The 18926-nt window shown below is 37.9% G+C and overlaps 1 pseudogene; it reads left to right on the top strand.

The window, feature by feature from the left end:
- The first annotated feature begins 12657 nt into the window (after positions 1 to 12657).
- LOC122097773 lies at positions 12658 to 12754 on the top strand (annotated as a pseudogene).
- Positions 12755 to 18926: the final 6172 nt, after the last annotated feature.

Below are 18926 nucleotides of genomic sequence, written 5' to 3'. Positions count from 1 at the left end.
CAGATTCTGGGTCTTCTCATCATGACCTCTGATGGGCGAGGCCAACCCAATTTTAAATCTTGAGCTGTTATCTTCAGATCTCAACCTCCTGAGTACCTAGGATTAAAGGCATGAGCCTCTGGCACTGGGACTCTGGTTCTTTTTGGTATATTAGGATTTGCCCTCAAGGCCTTAGGCTTTCCAGTCAGATCTTCTACCAGCTTTTCTGTCTTGGGCATTTCTGAGATGGAGAATTATTATATGCTCAGACTGGGGTGGATCACAGTCCTCCTGTCTGTGACAGGCATGAGCCACCGGGCCCTGTCTTCTGTAGTTGGAATGGTAGACATGTAGAGCCATGCTCAGTCAGTGGTTTAGATGGATTGTCCCAAACTCAGACCACAGCAGCCCATTTTTGACCACAGGTGAAGCTCTGGGTTGGGTCTCAACCATTGGACCTCAATCTCCTCATGGGACAGTTGTGAAGAAACAAGGGATTAATACAGAGGGATCTCTGGAGCAGGGCCAGGCACAGAGGGAGGGGCTGTCAGATATGGTTTTTGACAGTTCTGTGAGAATATGACAGGAATATACCTAGAAAGATCTCAGATGGTGGGTGTTATTAATGTTGTGACTGGTATAGGATTATGAAACAAAACATGACTCTCTTTAATACCCAATCCCCATGAGGAACGGGATCCTTCACTTTGTTCAGTTTGACGCTGGGGAAACTGAGGCACAGAGAAGCTGAGTGACCTACTCATGACTCCCAGCTGACAGGAAGCTGGGCCTGACATCCCTGCCATGCTCCCTAGGACAATGGGTGTTATTCAATCTACTTCTTGTGGTGAGAAGTCCACATCTTTTCAGTTGTGGGTCTTGAACTCTGGGCCTGGGCCAGCTCCCTGAGATCCTCAGCTCAAACCTAGCACTCTACCACTTGAGTCACAGCTCCACTTCCAGTTTTTTTGTGGTTCTTTGGAAATAAGGGTCTTACAGGTGTTCCTGCCCGGGCTGGCTATAAACCACAATCCTCATATCTCAGCCTCCATTGTACTTAGTATTACAGGCCTGAGCCACAGGAACCTGGCTTAAGTGTAATTCTGACCTTCTTTCCTTTTTTCTCTCTCTCTCAGGAACTGATTGAATGGGTGCTGGAGGAGGTGGCCCAGCATCCCCAACGTGGTTGGTACCAAGGTGGCCCTCTCATTCTGGAGGTGGGCTGTGGGTCAGGAGCTGTCTCGTTCAGGCTGTTGTACCAGCTCCATGAGGCCCTCTGTGCCCTGGCTAGACCATGACAGTTATTCATTGTCCATCTAGCCTTACTGGATTCAGTACTGGGATCAATGCCCTTTTCTAGCAAAAATTTCTGGCTAAAATTATGATACATAGTTACAGAATGAAAATGTAATGCCATCTTAAGAGAGTCATTTAGGGTTCTAGGAATGGGACTTCACGGTAAAATGATTGCCTAAGCATGCAGGAGACCCTGGGTTCAATTCCTCAGTAACACATAAACTGAAAAAGAAACACTGGAAGTGGTCCTGTGCCTCAAGTGGTAGAGGGTTAGAATTGAGAGAAAAAAAAAAGTTGAGGAATAATTCCCAAGCCCTGAGTTTCAGCCCCAGGACTGCCAAAAAAACAACAATGAACATTTAGTTCGTAAATACAAAATAAAGAACCCAAACTTGGAATATATAATTGTTCCTTCCATACTGATACTTGACAATAGTCCCTAATTCATGTAATTTACCTATGTTAGGATACTGTGTTGAAAAAAAAAGTTTTGTTCATTAGGTCATGGCAATTAATGCCAGGAACGTGCTTAGATGTCAGGTGAAGATTAATTCTGGAAATTCAAAGATTCCAGGCTTTTGAGTGGGGTCTCTGCTAATCACAATGATAAGGGTAGTCTAAGTGAGATTTGGAAATCATTTTGGACAGTTATAGCACCAAAAAGGCAGAGGCTAATTAACAGTTGTGACAGAAGTGAAGGAATAACTGCAGATGGAAGGAAAGAAATGATAGTAACTAAGGTATAACAGAAACAGTTCTAGGGAACCATTTTTGGTTATTGAAGAACTAGTTATCAACTAGGCTTATTCCTCATTGCCTTTAGCATTCTAAATCTCTTAGGCTAGATAAATGTATCTCCTTCTATGCTGTTCTTTCATACCTGATCTCTTTGCTTTCTAAACATCTGTCTTTCTATATTTGTCTATAAACCTTTACTGATATTAACTACACCTATACAGACGTCACAGGATGCTAATGTAAGAGTCCCATAGCTCATGAGTCATTAATGAAACAAAATGGAAAAGGAGGACATATTTACTGCTATCTCAATTTTTCTAAAAAGCTGCAATGTCATCATTTGGATAAAATTTCCATTCTTTGTCTACACAGTGTCATTCAGTGCACATAAATGCAAATATAAGCCTGGTGCTGGTGGCTCATGCCTGTAATCCTAGCTACTCAGGAAGTTGAAACCAGAGGATTGTGGTTCAAATCCAGCCTGGTCAGGAAAGTCCATGAAACACTTATCTTCATTTAGCCACCAGAAACCCAGAAGTGGTGCTGTAGCTAAAGTTGTAGAGCATTCTAGATGAGCTGAAGAGCTGAGAGACAGTGCCCAGAATCAGTGTTCCATACTCACAATCAACAAAAAAGTGCAAATATGGGTTTAAGTTTCCCCCAAAGGAATGATGAAGTCAATAGTAATCTTCCCAATGGAGTCAGTGCATGTACTTTTGCTGAGTTATTTAAGTTATGGCTTCTTTGCTGAACATATTCTCTTCTTTAAAAATTGTCAAATATTAGCTGTATAGTAAACTTCATCTAATATTTCTTGGTTCAAAAGAGAAGTCCATCCAGTTGATGTCACTTAGCTTTCTTACTGTCTTAGTTCAAAGCCAACCAGGCATGACAGTCTGTCAAACTCTTATCTGTAATTAAACACCAAAAAACCAGAAGTGAAGTTTTGGCTCAAGCAGTTGTGGGCAGGTGGGAAAGAAAGACAACTGTTCAGGGACAGGGTCCAGCCTCTGAGTTCAAGCCCCAGAACCAGCACAAAGTAAACAAACAAGCAAACAACACAAACCCTAGGTATTTCTTTGGGACTCTCCTTAAAGTGGTCTGAGAAGAGGCTGGTTTTGCTGATCATACTCACTGGATCCTGCGTTTTTGAAATCTTTATTGCTATGGAAAATTCAGGACCAGACTAAACGAATTGATAACTGACTCCTGCAACAAGAGAATCATCTCAGGAGTGAAACATCCATCCATAAGACACTTCAAAACCTCCATATCTTTGTTTCTTTGTTTATTTCCTTTTGTTCTATGCTGGCCTTCAAATGGCATATTGTTTCCTTCTGTAATATTCTCAACTACAAGTTTACAGACAAGTTTTATATGAGTAAAGAACACACTCAAAAATGTAAGGGAGAAAGTTTCCTTCAAACATTGAATTCTTTCCTTGTACAGTAAAAAGGAAAGCAAATGTTAACTTGAACTTTGTCATTCCTCTATGTTCAATTCCTCTCCTGAGATCAATTTCCACATCTAGTAACAGTTACTTCCACTTACTTCCAGTAACAATCTATGGTGCTGCTAGAGATAAAATGAATGTTTTCTGACTTCATTGAAATAGCACAAGGACACATTTAGACATGAGGTAACACGTGTTTCAGAGACAACTTAGTAAAGAGAAAATATGAAATTTAAATTGCTTATGAATACTTTATTCATGAGTACATTTTGTTCAAACTTCTTTAGTGCTCTGTAAATTAAGGTGAATTTTAAATGGGAAGAAGGTTCTCAGATCATTTTTTGTGAGTGTATGTGCTGTGCCTTAATTTCCCAATTGTACATGAGTTAACAGTAAGAGAAACAATAGCAATAATAGGAGAGAGAAGTTCTGTGTTTATATAAAAGGGTTCAGTAAAATATAAAAGACTCTACAAATAAGACAACATTGAAACAATAAAGCCAAGTCCAGTATGTAGATTTATGGGAGTGATATAGAGAAAGCATTACTCCTATATGGAACATGAAGCCACTTCCTTTCTAAATCACGCTTGCTAATCACCTAATTTTGTAAAAAGGAGAATGGAAGAGTGATTCTGTTTCCAATGCAAGTCATATATGAAATAATGGACTTAACTGGAAAAAAAGAATCTATCTTGAAAGAACAGGAATTATACTAGCAATGAATCTGGTGGCTAAGATCACATTTCTTTTTTTTCCTTTTCTTATATTCTTTTTGTAGTTGTTGGTCATGGTACTTGAAATCTGGGACTGGGTGCTGTCCTTCTGCAACGAAGCTCAAGGCTAGTGCTCTTCCACTTGAGCCACAGTGCCACTCCCAGTTTTCTGGTAGTTATTGGAGAAAAGAGTCTCCAGGACTTTCCTACCTGGGCTGGCTTTAAATCCCAATCCTCAGATCTCACCACACCGAGCTTAGGATCACATTTCTAATAGTGTACACTCAAGATATGTAATGTATATGTCCATCAATCTTTATATTAATTCTTGCATTAAAAATCTGGGCCACAGGATAGACTTTACACTCACAAAAGTGTTTGTAGTTTAAAAGTTGATACTCCTGGAAAAATAAAACCTAAGAATGTAAAGGAGTCTGAGAAGTTCAATTGCATCCAGCCTGGGCAGAACAGGCTTTGAGACACTACCTATAATTAAACAGCCAAAAGCTGGAATACCAGTCATGAGCAAGATTGCTGAATAAGAGTTTGAGGTTTGTGCATACATACATACAAACATACACATACACACAGAGGGATTTATATGTGCACACAAAAATACACAAATAAAACAATTCTCAGAATATGTAGAAAAGTTAGAAAACAATAAAAATATGTCCCGATTAAGACTAGAATCAAGCGATAATTTTTAATATTAGAAAGCCCTCAAGTGAAATTTTCCCCCAAAAGTTGAGAATCTTACATAGGTAGGAATCAGAGATAGTAAGAGAGTCAAGCAACATTATTAATGGGATAGGATTCATGGAGGAATGAATCAGGGAACCCTCTAGGTGCATATGAAAATGTTCATATCTTGTGTCAAATGTTAGAACATCTTTGAAAATAGTGCATAAACAGTCTGAGCAGTCAGTCTAGTGGATAAGATCATAGGAGAAGTTCAGAATTGCTAGTCTGTTTCTAGAGTAAATAAACAAACTATGGCAGGGCAATGTGATACAAGCCTGGAATTCTAGCACTTCGACAGGAGATTAGAGAATGGAACTACATTGCGATATCTTCCCTGGACCAGGTAGAATAATTTTGTCTCAATAAAACAAACAAAACAACAAGAAAGGAATACACAGTTGGAATTTGGGTCTAATTTTCTCATTATGTTTTGAGAAGTCAATTTTCCTATTGAAATGCAATTCATATATATCCTCACTTGTGTTTTAAATGCTCTCTTCATTACAGAACATTCTAGATGCAAAATGGCTCATTATTCCCATCCAAAAATTTGCAAAAGTGAGTAAGCACCATTCTGTTGGATTCCAAAGAAATGTTGAAGAGTTACAAAAGCATAAGCCTGGAGAAATCGCAAAGTTCATCTAATGTAGGACTTTGTAGAGCTTGATAAATTAGAATTTAGATTTAAAATATATATTTTGGTTTTGTTTGTAATCTTATATTCTATAGGATACCTCAAAATTCTTTTTAAGTAGAGGGATTAATTGAAAAATTCACAAATGATTCTGGCATTCTATTTTCCTAGAATATTCTTTCAAGAGGGTTATAATTAGAATATAGTAAATAGATAATTCCCACAGTTCATGTATACCATGTTAATGTGAATAATCTAGACAGAGTTGCCAACAAATGGATGACAGTAATTTATAAATTTATAAAAACAGCATTTTTTGAGGGTTTAGTTTAAAATGGTATGAAGAGAGTAATTCTGTGACATCTTCTTTCTTCAACCTATAAGTAACACAGGAAGCCATTTCCTTATTTACGTGCCTCTGTATACATTGAGGAAAATGCTTGGTTTGGGGTTTGTATTCAACGTTGTTTTTGTTTTATTGGTTTGCTTAGAGCTTGAACTCTTGGTCTGGACAGTGTCTCTGAGCCTGTTTATGCTCAAGGCTCCTGCCCTACCACTTCAACCTCAGTGCCACATTGTGTCTGGCTTTTATGGAGAAGTATATTGGAGATAAGATTCTAAGAAACCTTCCTGCCATAGTGGGCTTTGAACCATAATTTTCCGCTCTTAGCTTCCTCAATATCTATGATAATTAAAAAAGTATAAATATAAATAATATTTGCAAGTGAGGAAAAATGATGCAGCTCAGTTTATTGTGGTGTCTTTCCAGAACACGGAGGAAATCACATTAGCAGAGATGTAGTATTTTTCACAATAGAGATAAGCTATTCATGATATGAATTAAGGAATTTTAAGGTGCCCCTTACAAGTTGGAAACTGTTGGGCTAGGATGACTTCATGGTATAAATCTTGGGATTGATGGTCATAGAAATAACAGCTTACTCTGATAAAAGAAAATTGCTTACTCTTGACGAATTAATTATTACAGATGCTTCATAGTTTTCTCCTCTAAGAGAATGTGGCTATTTTTCTGTTGACTTCTCAATCTTTAACACCCCATTGGAAACTGCATCTATTGCAGAATTTCATAACATGCAAACAAGTACTGTTTTGAATCTCTCAGGTATGGAATGTTGAGAATTTAAAAATGAGTAATTATGAGTAGTTATTTCTCAAAAGAATTTTGAAGAACACATGTATTCTGTCCTCTTAACAACTTAGTTAATTTTAAAAGTTTTGGGCTTCCATAGCATTAAAGTGGTTTTCTGTTTTAGAATTAGAAAGTATTAAATTTATTCTTTTTCGAAAAATTCGGCAAGTATATTATGAAAATATTGTCTAGTTGGATAACAATCACGTTGATGACCCTCTGATAAAGAAGAGGTAATTAATTTGAATTGGATGTCAAATAGTACTGATTTTTAAAATATTACTACATAAAGAATAATATTTACTGTACCAATACAGTGAAATTACATTTTATGCAGCTTATTTTTTCAATTTTATTATCAAATTGATGTACAGTGAGGTTACAATAATTGTAAGGTAGTAAATACAAAACATTTCAAACTTGTTACCCCCCGCCATTTTTCTCACAGTTTTCCTTCACCCCTCACAAGTTGTAATGTACATTTCCAATATATTGTCTTGTGAGTGTTGCTATTTCATTGGTTTTCCCTTTGTCATTTGTCTCACCATTTTGCTCTTCCTCTTCCCTTCCCTATTTAAGGTAAATGCATACACAATACAAAATCAAATACAGCAGGAATGAACAATAGGGGAAAAACCCAGAGAAAACAAATCACATAGTTCATCAAAAACAACAACCACAATTGAAAAAATCTGGTTCCATATCTTGGAATTCATTTTGCTTAGCATCAGCTTATATGGTTATGTATACGCAGTACAAAACCACTGGAAAATAATAGCTGCATGGACACCATATCATGAAAACAGCATGTTAACTTTTTGATGGTAAAGGTGGAATTAGGATTGGTGAATTCGCAGTTCTGATAAAGGTATTTCAAGGGTTTAAAAGTTATGACAGGTAAATTTGAGTTGTTCAAAATTTTTAACAACTTAGCCTATTAAGAAAATTTAAAATTGCCTGGGAGAATAGGCTTTCATGCAAAGAAATCCACGGAGACTTAGTAGAGAGGAAGCAATGTGGGTGAAGATGCTCATTTTCACACTAAACAAACAAACCTCAGAAACGTTGCTGTAAATCCTGTAGGTTCCCTTGGAATTATCTTTACCCAGGAAATACATTCTTATGTTGAAACAAGGATATACTGGAATTTAAATTCAAATTCTTAAAAAATAAGACATCAATTTTGTGAATTTACCTTTAATTACCAAACCGTAATTCTCTGAAAAAGATAATTTGAGTCAAAATATTTAGGGAGAAAGTGCCCTCCACAATGAAAGAAGGTGTTGGGATTACACATTTCTGTTTGTAACACTTTCTACAATGTCTTTGCATGTGAAGCAGTGAAACACAGAAAAAAATCTAATTGGATCCTTCAAACCAATGATTTCACATTTCTAACTGGCTCACAAAAAATAATATCCTTAATAACATGAAATAGTGAAGAATTCTCTTATTACATAAGCCAAAATGTTTTGGGTTCAGAAAAGAATTGAGCAAATGGAAAAGATAAGAAAACAGTTCTTAGAAAGCTTTGCTAAGCGTATTGGCTTCAGTAGTGAAGGGAGGCCAAACGTTTTTATATAAATAGTGTTAATATTTTTTTTGGATGTCCAGTCGTGGTGCCTGAACTCTGAGCCTCGGCTCTGTCCCTCAGCTCTGCAGGTCAAGGCTAGCGCTCTACCACTTGAGCCACAGCACCACTTCCGGCTTTTTTCTTTTTGCTTATGTGGTGCTGAGGAATCGAACCCAGGGCCTTAGGCATTCAAGGCAAGCGCTCTACCAAAGAGCCAACTTCCCAGCACTAAATTGTGTTAGTAATTGTACTACCAAAAGTGATTTTACAGAGCCTATTTGGCTCACTACAATGCAGAACAGATTGAATGAAGACATGAAAATAAATTCCACATCCAAATGAAGCAACTTAAATAGTTTTAAAAGAGAAATCATGAAGATGTAACAGTGGTGGAGCCCATATAGTCCTTCAGCTTCACTAAACTTGAAGCCAAAATGCTGTGATTAATTGGAAATCAGGCAAGAGCTAAGAGGAGGACATAGAAGCATTGTCCTTTTGTAACAGACACTGTCTTCCTAGGTATAGGTGATTTAACTCTACTCTCCTCCATACATCTTGGTGAACAAATGCAAGACCAAGAAAAAAAACCATCTATTGAAATAATTTTGCATAGAATAACTTCATTGTTCCTGATATGGTATCTAAGGAGAGTCTTAAGATAGAAGATAAAAGTGCAGTATTTTTCAGTTTCCTCTAACCATCTTCTTAGCAAAATATATCTTTTAGGTTAGAATGGATTGAACCAAAAAGTGATGGATTACTTATTTTTGTGGGCACTTTAGACACAAGAAGACTTTCAAGGTAAAAGAAAAAATACAGCCAAATATTTGTGATCACAGCTTCTTGGACTGTTTTCTGGAGACAAAGTTTTACATTAAGTTTCAGGGCAACCAAATGCAAGAGGGAAGTTTAATAGACTTGCTTGGCCAATTAAACAGCATGAAAGAAGAAAATGGCAAATAATATTTAAGGAATTACTTTGACCAATTACTTTGTCAGAAGAAAGAAGGAAAAATATAATTCAAAATCAATTGACTTAAAAGTATGAAGAAAGAGTAGTGAAGAGAAATTAGAGAAAACATAGAGGAGTGTTTTCTCTCCAGTGGAGTAATGGGTTCTTGATCTTGTTTCTTCCATTCTGTCTTCACAAGCTATCAAGTGTGTCTCACGACTGGATTATCCAGTTCAGACAGAGAACTCATAGAAGAAAGATAATATTTGCAGCAGATGTAGGTGATTTATAACCTTAGACAATCTATTTAAATCTGTTCAAAATTCTCCCCTATCCCAAACTTCTCTCTTTGTATAGCTTTGTTTGCTTTTCCCATGACGACCCTTCCTTCATTAACTGCTTAAAATTTGTGGAGGTCATATTCATACTTTCTGGAGATTTCAGATTGGTTGTGATTTTTGTGTGTTTTTGTTTTTTGTTGTGTTTTTAAACTGAATTTCAAAGGTTGTGCAAGTGTTACAATTAAATATATCCATCTAATTGTCCAATGCTCTTGGATCAGAGTCACTCCTTCCATCATTCTCAACCAACCCCTTCTCCAAGATTTATTTCAGATTTACCACTTCCTTTATCATATGTGTAGATTGAGTATTCTAGCTGTACTTGCCCCTTGTTCATTTTTCATTCATTCTATGTCTTTACTATAATTCCTTTCTGTTTTCAACTTCCTGATAGTCATCCTGTTACACTGTCTATTAATACTTTGAAAGGTTTATGTACATTTCATGGAGTTTCCATACTGCATATGCTTGAACTGATGTCAGCTTATATTTCCATAATTCATTCAAATTTGCAAGACAGGAGACGTGAAGCACCTAACCATGATTTTATTCTCATCCATTTGGAAGATTAATCTTTAGTCAAAAAGAAAGTAAAAAAATTGGCATAGAATGTATTCCTAACTACCAGTTCTTATAAATGGCTTTGTACAATGGTGTGATTGTTTTATTTTACATGGGATAATATTTTCTACTACCTATAAGTTTTGGAAAAAGAAGAATACTAAAATTTATTCCTATAGAGGAATATGATAGAAATAGAAGACAGATTTTATGTTTGTCATATCTCTGATGAGTACCCATATTCAAGACATAAGTCATATTTCTTCCTATGTTAGACAGATAGGGAAAACATATTATTACATATGATAAGACAACTACTTGTGACTTTTTAAAATGTACCTTATTAAATGATGACATTGACTTTATTAGCTAATATTTGCGTTTGAAATTTGGGAGGCTGATCTATCTAACACATTTCTGGAAGGCCCTTACTGAAAAACACAAATTGTGGGTGGTACTATTTCTACACTTTAATGAATGGTTGAACGTGTTGGGCATTAGTGCTGGGTAAATAATTCAACTCTATTGTAACTTGCTCCCTATACTTGAAAAACTTGTAATGTCACTAAGTATCATCTACTTGTCAAATGTTATTTTGGCGAATGTGATTTTAAAAAGTTAATTTGAAAAGGAATAATTTTCAGAATATTAAATGTAGATCATCATTGGTTTGAGAGTGACATTTTTATACCACTGAAATATGTTGTACTGAAGTCCCAGTGTTTTGAAGCTCTAAGTATCTTCTCAATATTTTTCTGAATTACATTTGAACTCTAAGTAAATTTTTCTGGGCCTTGGTAGACCAATTATCCATCTATCCTTCCAGGAACTACTTTTTGGCTCACTTACGCAGGACTAAAATCTTTCATTAATCATAGGGGAGGGATATTAAAAATAATCTTATGACACTTTGTGAACTTGTTCACTCATATGGGCTGGTCAGCTGTAAGTTGAATGTTTGAATTGTCATACATACTCTCAAATTTTGTGATCTCATCTTTCATTTTAAGTTGCCATGCATTTCACAATTGCTTACTGCTAATTCCTGCATCTCAAGGAATTGGGGCCCTTAAATATAGGAAATTAGAACTTGAGATGGATCTTCAAATACTTTGTGTTGGCGTGTTGCATGGGCCTTGGTGAGAAGTCTTGCCTCTGTTATCTGATGATGCCGATAACTGGGACCTGGGATCCTAGGAATCATTGTATCATGCAGAAGAATAATATTTGTTAGACACCTTATCAGCAAAATTTGGGCATAATTAGTAGGATTGCTTCAGAAATATGGAGAAAAACAGTTTGGGACCAGCGAGTTAAAACAATAAACAGAGAAGCAGAGCAAAATCCCTTTTAGATTAGCGGAAAACAACATTGTTTTTTTTACCATGTGAATTCAGAAGACCAAGAACAGTTAGAATGTATCACAAGTTTATACCAAAGACATTGGTCTGATACTTCATATATTCTAATATACATTTTAAACCTAATTATTTATATTCCTATTCTATTTATTGGAATAAATAAATATTAATTTATTAGTGAAATTATCAACTAATTCTAGTAAGTTTCACTCTGCGAAATATAAAATCAGCACATATAAATATAAAATATATAACTATATAATATAAGAAAAAGACACATGTTTTGCATTGTTCTGTTGTGGTTACAGTATCAAAGGCAACTCTGTTTTAAAGTATTATTCCATTATCTCTACCTCAGTGTTTGATAGAGTTGGACCTAAAGCTTTACCATTAAAACATTACCAATTAAAGGCCTAATAATGAGGAGAAACATCTGGACTTCTCCTGCAACTATGAAAATATTTCGTGATAGAAATGCAGTGGTGTAAGTTCCTGCCTGGTTGGATGGTAGACAGGCCAGGACATTAAGTAATCACGCATATGATCAATTTTTTCACCTTCTTGGCTTTAGCTACTTTTGAAATGTTAGATATAATAAACAATTATATTTTGATAAAATACCTTCTAGTCTGAACACTTCTGACTGAACTGTTCATCTCTCTATGATCCCTTGTAACATTTAAGTTTTGTTCAAGTAAAACAATCTATGTTGTCAGGGTAAGATATTCTGATTGGTCTGTTCCTACATGGGAGAAGAGTAAAGGGTCAGGTAGACATTTGTGCCAGTAAGAACTCATTTGGGAAAATGTCAGCTGCAGAATGTTATAAGTAGCTCTTAAGCAAGGCTTACTTTGAATCCATTAGCGCCACAAACCTAATTCAGTTGGATCAATAAGTACTTGAAAAAGCCATCACCTTTGGACCTAGCTATAAATTATTGAAAGTATGATCAAATTCCAAATGAAAAAGACTTAAAATTGTCATTGACAAAAAAAATTGCAAATGTGAGCAATCGATTGATTTTTCCCCTATTCACAGAATTTTAGGGAAATAATAGCATTGTTAGGAACAATAAGATTTCCTTGTTTCAAGTAGGCACCCACGGATATAAGCCTGTATAAAGATTGCATCACTAACTACTTAAATTTAGAAGATACTACATGCTTCAGCAGCACGTATTCCCAAATTACAATACAGAGATTAACATGGCAATTGCACAAGGATGATATGAAAATTTGTGAAGTATTCCGTATTTTTCATTCTTCAGATGCAAGAAATGAAAAACAGTTATTAAAAAGTTGATTACAGGGCTGGGAAGGTGACTCAGTGGTAGAGCGCTTGCCTTGCATGCTCAAGGCCCTGGGTTCGATTCCTCAGCACCACATAAGCAAAAAGAAAAAAGCCGGAAGTGGCGCTGTGGCTTCAGTGGTAGAGCGCTAGCCTTGAGCTGAAGAGCTGAGGAACAGCGCCCAGGCCCAGAGTTCAGGCCCCAGGACCAGACCTAAAAAAAAAAAAGTTGATTACAAAATAACAAGTGTAACAACAAACGTAATTCCTTTAAATTAAATTTAGTTTGGCATTAGTGTATTAACTCTTCACCTCAGAAAGGCGTTTACATAGCATAAACTTTACAAAACTTTTGAAATTAGACAAAATTGTCATTTTATCCCAAAGAAAAATAATATTAGAACCTAGGCAAAAAAGGAATCTAAAACTTTCTATATGGAATACAATCTGAAAGGACACATTAATGAACCTATATATTATAAAATAATATAGAATTCAAAGTATATCTAGGAAAGAATAAAATAAATTATGAACATTATGCAAACATAGAATATAGAATATTTTAAAATATTCTTTTTCAGACAACCACCAGAAATACTTTAGTTTCTGTACTACTCATTTCAACAGATACGTTAAAATTATTTCTGATTAAAAAATCACAAACTCTGCAGAAATCATTATACATGTATACAAAAACTCTTGAATTCATTTTGACATCCAATGCAGGCAATTCACTTGGAAGAATTCCACGGAATTCATGAATTTTTACAGTAAGTATTGGTGTTGCCGGGCGCTGGTGGCTCACTCCTGTAATCCTAGCTACTCAGGACGCTGAGATCTAAGGCTCACGGTTCAAAGCCAGCCCGGGAAGGAAAGTCCGTGAGACTCTTATCTCCAATAAACCACTAGAAAACTGGAAGTGAAGCTGTGGCTCAAGCGGTAGAGCACTCACCTTGAGCTGAAAAGCACAGGCATAGCACCCAGGCCCAGTGTTCAAGCCCCATGACCGAGCAAAAAAAAAAAAAGATATTGTCCTTATTTGGATTGTGGAAATATTTTGTATGGACACAAAGGATGGACTTGCATTTTTGAAATTTAAGAAACTTAACCCGACCATTAGGACTTAAGAGAACAATTTGTACAGCCTTCCACAGCTTCATAGAGGTAGTGATAAATACTTATCCTTTGGGCAATTTCAAATGCAGTTTCTTCTAAGTTGTTCTTCACGCCTGGTTTATATAATGGTTCAACAGAAGGAGATCCAGTGTGTCTTTGCTATCTCAATTCTCAGCAGTAAGATGTAAAGGGGTCAAGAGGCCATTAGTTAGGGCATTGGTATCTGTATCATGATGAAGTAAGAAAGAAGCCAGTCTGGTATTATTCTGCATATATACATTGTGCAGGGGTGTCCAGCCATCTACAGTTATTGCATTTGGCACTTGAGCCACCAACTCATGGACAATGTCTAAGCGTCCACTGTCGGCTTCCAGATGAAGTGGGGTATACTCATCATCATCCCCTATTATTCACATGAGTGGCCTTTTTGAAAAGTAGTTTCCGCACTGTAGTAAGCTGAATATTTTCAGTAGCCAATGAAGAAATTTACTTGGATCCTTCTCCATTTTTTGTCTTGCAATTGATACTATTCCTTACTTTTTCTTCTTGTTCCTCATCTTTCTAAGAATTCACTAAGCAGAGACTTTGAGAGCCAATGGGAATGAGGTTTCCATGTATTTCCCTAACAGTTCACATTGGTTGAACTGGTCAGAAATATCCGGTGAATTTTCTGCATATTTTTTTCACCATGATTTATATTCTCTTTTTCTAACTTTACTATTCGAAATTATTCTAACTGGAGAGTAGGGAATTGATGGAGAACAGAGGAAAGATGTTCCTCCATATTCAAAGGTACAGACTGAAAATGAGAACCAGTGATGTCTTCATGTGCAGCTTATTCTAGGAATGAGAAAATATGAAATAATGCCTTCTATATAAATGATTTGGGAAATGGCAGAGCAAAAAGTGAAATGATACAACCAAAAATATAAAAGCAAAATAAATTAGGATAATTATGGAGCAATCATATTATCTATGAGAACCATGAAATAGAGAAAGGAAGAGAGATACAGATGTGCAATGACCTAGCTAGCCACAAAATCCATGCCTCTGATCAATTGATAGAGCAAACAAAATTGTATTTTTTAAAAAAGATTGAAATAGAATTTATGTATTTACTTAAAATTAGTAAATACATTTTTAGTAGCCTACATAAAGAGACATAGCTTTGACCAAATTACAGACAAGAATCTAAATCCTTGGTAATTCTAGTAACAGATCTGACTGAAATCAGTTGAATGACACTTTTCCTGTACAATGAAGAAATAGGTCCAAGCTAGTAAAGCAGCTAGAGAAGGCAGGCAGATTGTATCTGTGACAAAACTTTGTGTAAAATGGTATTGAGGATTTCTTACTGGTGATCCACTTGCACTGGAAGCATGATTCTGAACTATTGCTTGCTGATTCTGAACTATTGCTTTGATCATTATATTCTCCAAGAAGAAAAAATGAGAATTGATAGTTTAGGACTACTAATACATTTTTACCTTCTCACTAAGCACCTTCAATCATCAAAATCACATGAAGACAATAGACAGGCCTACTTTTTTAGATGAAAACAAGTGTCTTTAAAAAAACAAGGAATTTATGTAGTCATGCATAGGACTTCTATTTTACTAATGCCTCATATGTTTTAATAATGTTAGGTAACAATAAATAATGGATCTATTAGAAAGCTCTTAAAGCTCATATGTTCAATAGTGAGTTCTCTTACACTGTATCATGGTATTTTTTGTTTATGGTCTTATGAAGAAATTTACATTACTAACTTGAATTTCTGACATGACAGTATCATCACTGTACATTTTGCTTCTATATTCTCAGTTTTACATTACTATCTAAGTATGTGCATTAGATAACTATAGAGGAAAAAGTAGAAGCCACACTGATGGCTCATGTCTTTAATCCTAGGTAATCAGAAAGTTGAAACCTGAGGATTGTGGTTTGAAAGCAGACCAAGAAAAAAAAGTCCATTAGATTCTGATTTGAAAGTGACCAGCAAAAGATAGAAATGGAGCTGTGGTACAAGCAATAAAATGCTAGCCTTGAGAAAACTGAAATAAAAAATAACAAATTCTGGCAAAATCTTTGTGTACAGTAGGAAATGCCCTGCTGTTTTAGGAGCCATTCCAGATGTGTGAGAGGCTCTGAGTTTTGTCTACAGTTGTTCGGAGACCAATATTGCCATCTTCCCGGGGGTTGGAATATTCATGTGCTCAAGGACTGCTGAGGCCTTGGGCTACCCGTTGGTGTGTGTGTGTGTGTGGTGTGTGTGTGTGTGTGTGTGTGTGTGTGTGTGTGTATTTTTCCCTCATTTTTCTCTGTCCACTTGGTGAGTGCCTGTCTGCCTATTCCTAAATTCAGATGGTGCCGCTTCTCCATTGCAACCTTGCCTTTAGCCCCCTATCAGGATCTATAATGAGTCTTAAGTTGTCAGAGACCTAAATATTCCACTTTTCCTTTGGAGCCCAAGTTCAGCTATCCATATCTTTGTCCACCTCCAGAGGAGGTGTGTGTGTGTGTTTGCCAGGGCTTGAACTCAGAACCTAGGTGTTATCCTAGGTATCTTTAGCTTGTTTGCACAAGGTTGGTGCTGTACTACTTGAACTACGGTAGCTCCGCTTCCCATCTTTTTCGTGATTCTTTGGAGATAAGAGTTTGCCCAGGCTAGCTTTGAATCTTGATTGATCCATAGGTCTCAGCCTTGAGTAGCTAGGATTATAGGCATGAGCCACTGGCATCCAATTGCATGGATATCTTTTCCTACACTCTTCTGTTCTAACAGCTGTCTACTTGCCCTGGCCTAGATCTCTGACCTCCACATCAGCTTCCACCAGCCTCTGACTGTGAAGAACATAAAACTCAAACCTGATCCCATTCTTTTTCCTCAGGGGAGGAGGTTATGTTTCATCTGAAGCCAGGGATAGGAGGGGTAGCTGTAGATGGGTGCTCAGCTGGAGAGAGGTAGTCTGTTTTAGCCAAGAAAGGAAGTGTGGCCAGATGCTAATAGCTCATGGTCTCATACTCCTAGCTCCTCAGGAGTCTGAGATCTGAGGATTGCCATTCAGAGGCAGCCCAGCTAGAAAAGATTGTGAGACTCTCTTCTGCAAATAACCACCCAAAAGCTGGAAGAAAAGCTGTGGCTTAAGTGGAAGAGTGCTAGCCCTGAATGAAAAATGTGAGGGACAGAGCCCAGGACCTGAGATCAAGCCCTAGAACCAAGGTGCTTATGCGTGCACATGCACGCCCACACGTGCGCGCGCGCGCGCACACACACACACACACACACACAAACATACACAGGAAGGTGGTAATGATGAGCTGAGCTAGAACTGGGGGCAGTCCTGAGGCATTGTCACAGTAAACTCTACAGGCATATCAAGTGTTTTCTCCCTAAATCCTTCTTGGGCTGAGGGGTCTGGGCCATGGTAGTAAGTTCCATGGAACCAGTCCCTCCATTTGTGCACTGGGCCACAGGACCAAGGAGAGGGCACTATGGATGCTCATTTGTAGTCAGCCGACGATTGCAGACCTTCCTGTGTCCCTGAGCACTGGTGAGAAAAGCAGGCCTCTGAGGCCTGGGACTCCAGGGACAGCTACTGCTACAAGCATCAGCCAGCCGGCTGTGGATTCCTGAGCCTACAAGTCTTTCATGAGCCCAACTCAACACTTGCCCAAGGTGTGCCTGACAAATTCACACTCTTGTGATACCTGCATGAATGGGCATTACCTGGTATGAAATCTTGCAGCTTCTGCCCCGCCTGGCTCAGAACTGTGGTCTGAGACGTCAATTTACTGCTCAGATCCACATTACATGCATGACAGATGCCATTCTCATTATCTCCATGCCCCAAGGCTCCACCCTTCTCTGGTACTGTCTTGCTTTGTAGACAATGGCCTCCAAACAGGCTGCTCTCAAGCCGCGTAGGACACCTAGACATTGGGAGACCCTTAGGGGCCCACTGGAAAGTACTCTGCCTAGAGCCACAGAGGTACTAGCAGGCCAGGGGTTGGTCATGGGGCTTGAACTCTGGGACTGGGCGTTGTCCCTAAGCTCTTCAGCTTACCACGTGAGCTAAAGAGCCACTTCCGGTTTTATGGAGGTTCCTTGGAGATCAGAGTCTCTCGGACTTTCCTGCTTGGGCTGGCTTTGAACTGTGGTCCTCACATCTCAGTCTTCTGAGGACTAGTCTTTCACCACAGTGGAGTAGGAGCTCCTGAAAGCTTTTCTTTACTTTTTCTGTGCCATTACTGGGGCTTGGACTCAGGGTCTGGGCTCTGGTCTCTTAACATTTTCCCTCAAGGTTAGCACTTTACCACTTGAGCCACAGCTCCATTTCTGGCTTTTAGTAGTTCATTGGCAAGAAGAGTCTCACTAACTTTCCTCCCCTGAGCTGGCTTCACATAAGATCTCTATCTCAGTCTCCTGAGTAGCTAAGATTTACAGGGGTTGAGCCACTGGTGGCATTGTGCTAGAAGCTTTTCTTTTCTTTTTATTGTGAAAATACTGTACAGAGGGGTTAAAATTACATGGGAAAGATAATGAGTACATTTCTTACCAAGCATTGTAGCCTCCTTCTTTGTTTCCCCTTCCCATCACTTCCCAGCCTCCCCTCGGCCCCCCACCCAACCTCCCCCCCCCCCCCGCACCAAAGTTGTAAAGTTCGTTTTAAACATGACAACTTATACTTCTCATTGTTGCAATGGGTCAAACAAGCGTTCTTCCCTGCATTTGCCCTGCCTTCTATATGCAAAGGAGGTCATAGGGTCAGGAGCTGTTAAAAATAAGATTCCAGCCACAGGAAATGGATGGGGTCCCTGGTAAAAAGCCGAGCTAATCTTCCCCCTGGGCCCCATTGTGGGACCCCACCCTCTGCCCTACCTGTGACTCAGCCTTGAATGTCCTGCCATACTTGCTTGAAGCCACAGAACCTTCATTCCACCCACACCATCTGCTCTACACCTCAGGACCTTTGCCCATGCTGTACCTTCTGCCTGAGGCCCTCTGCCCTGAATCCACATCTTA

The sequence above is a fragment of the Dipodomys spectabilis genome, unplaced genomic scaffold, assembly GCF_019054845.1.
Source record: "Dipodomys spectabilis isolate Male_0828 unplaced genomic scaffold, ASM1905484v1 ptg000434l, whole genome shotgun sequence".
In the NCBI taxonomy this organism is placed as follows: Eukaryota; Metazoa; Chordata; class Mammalia; order Rodentia; family Heteromyidae; genus Dipodomys; species Dipodomys spectabilis.
Note: the sequence above shows the minus strand (reverse complement) of the source record. Positions and strands in the feature narration are given on the sequence as shown.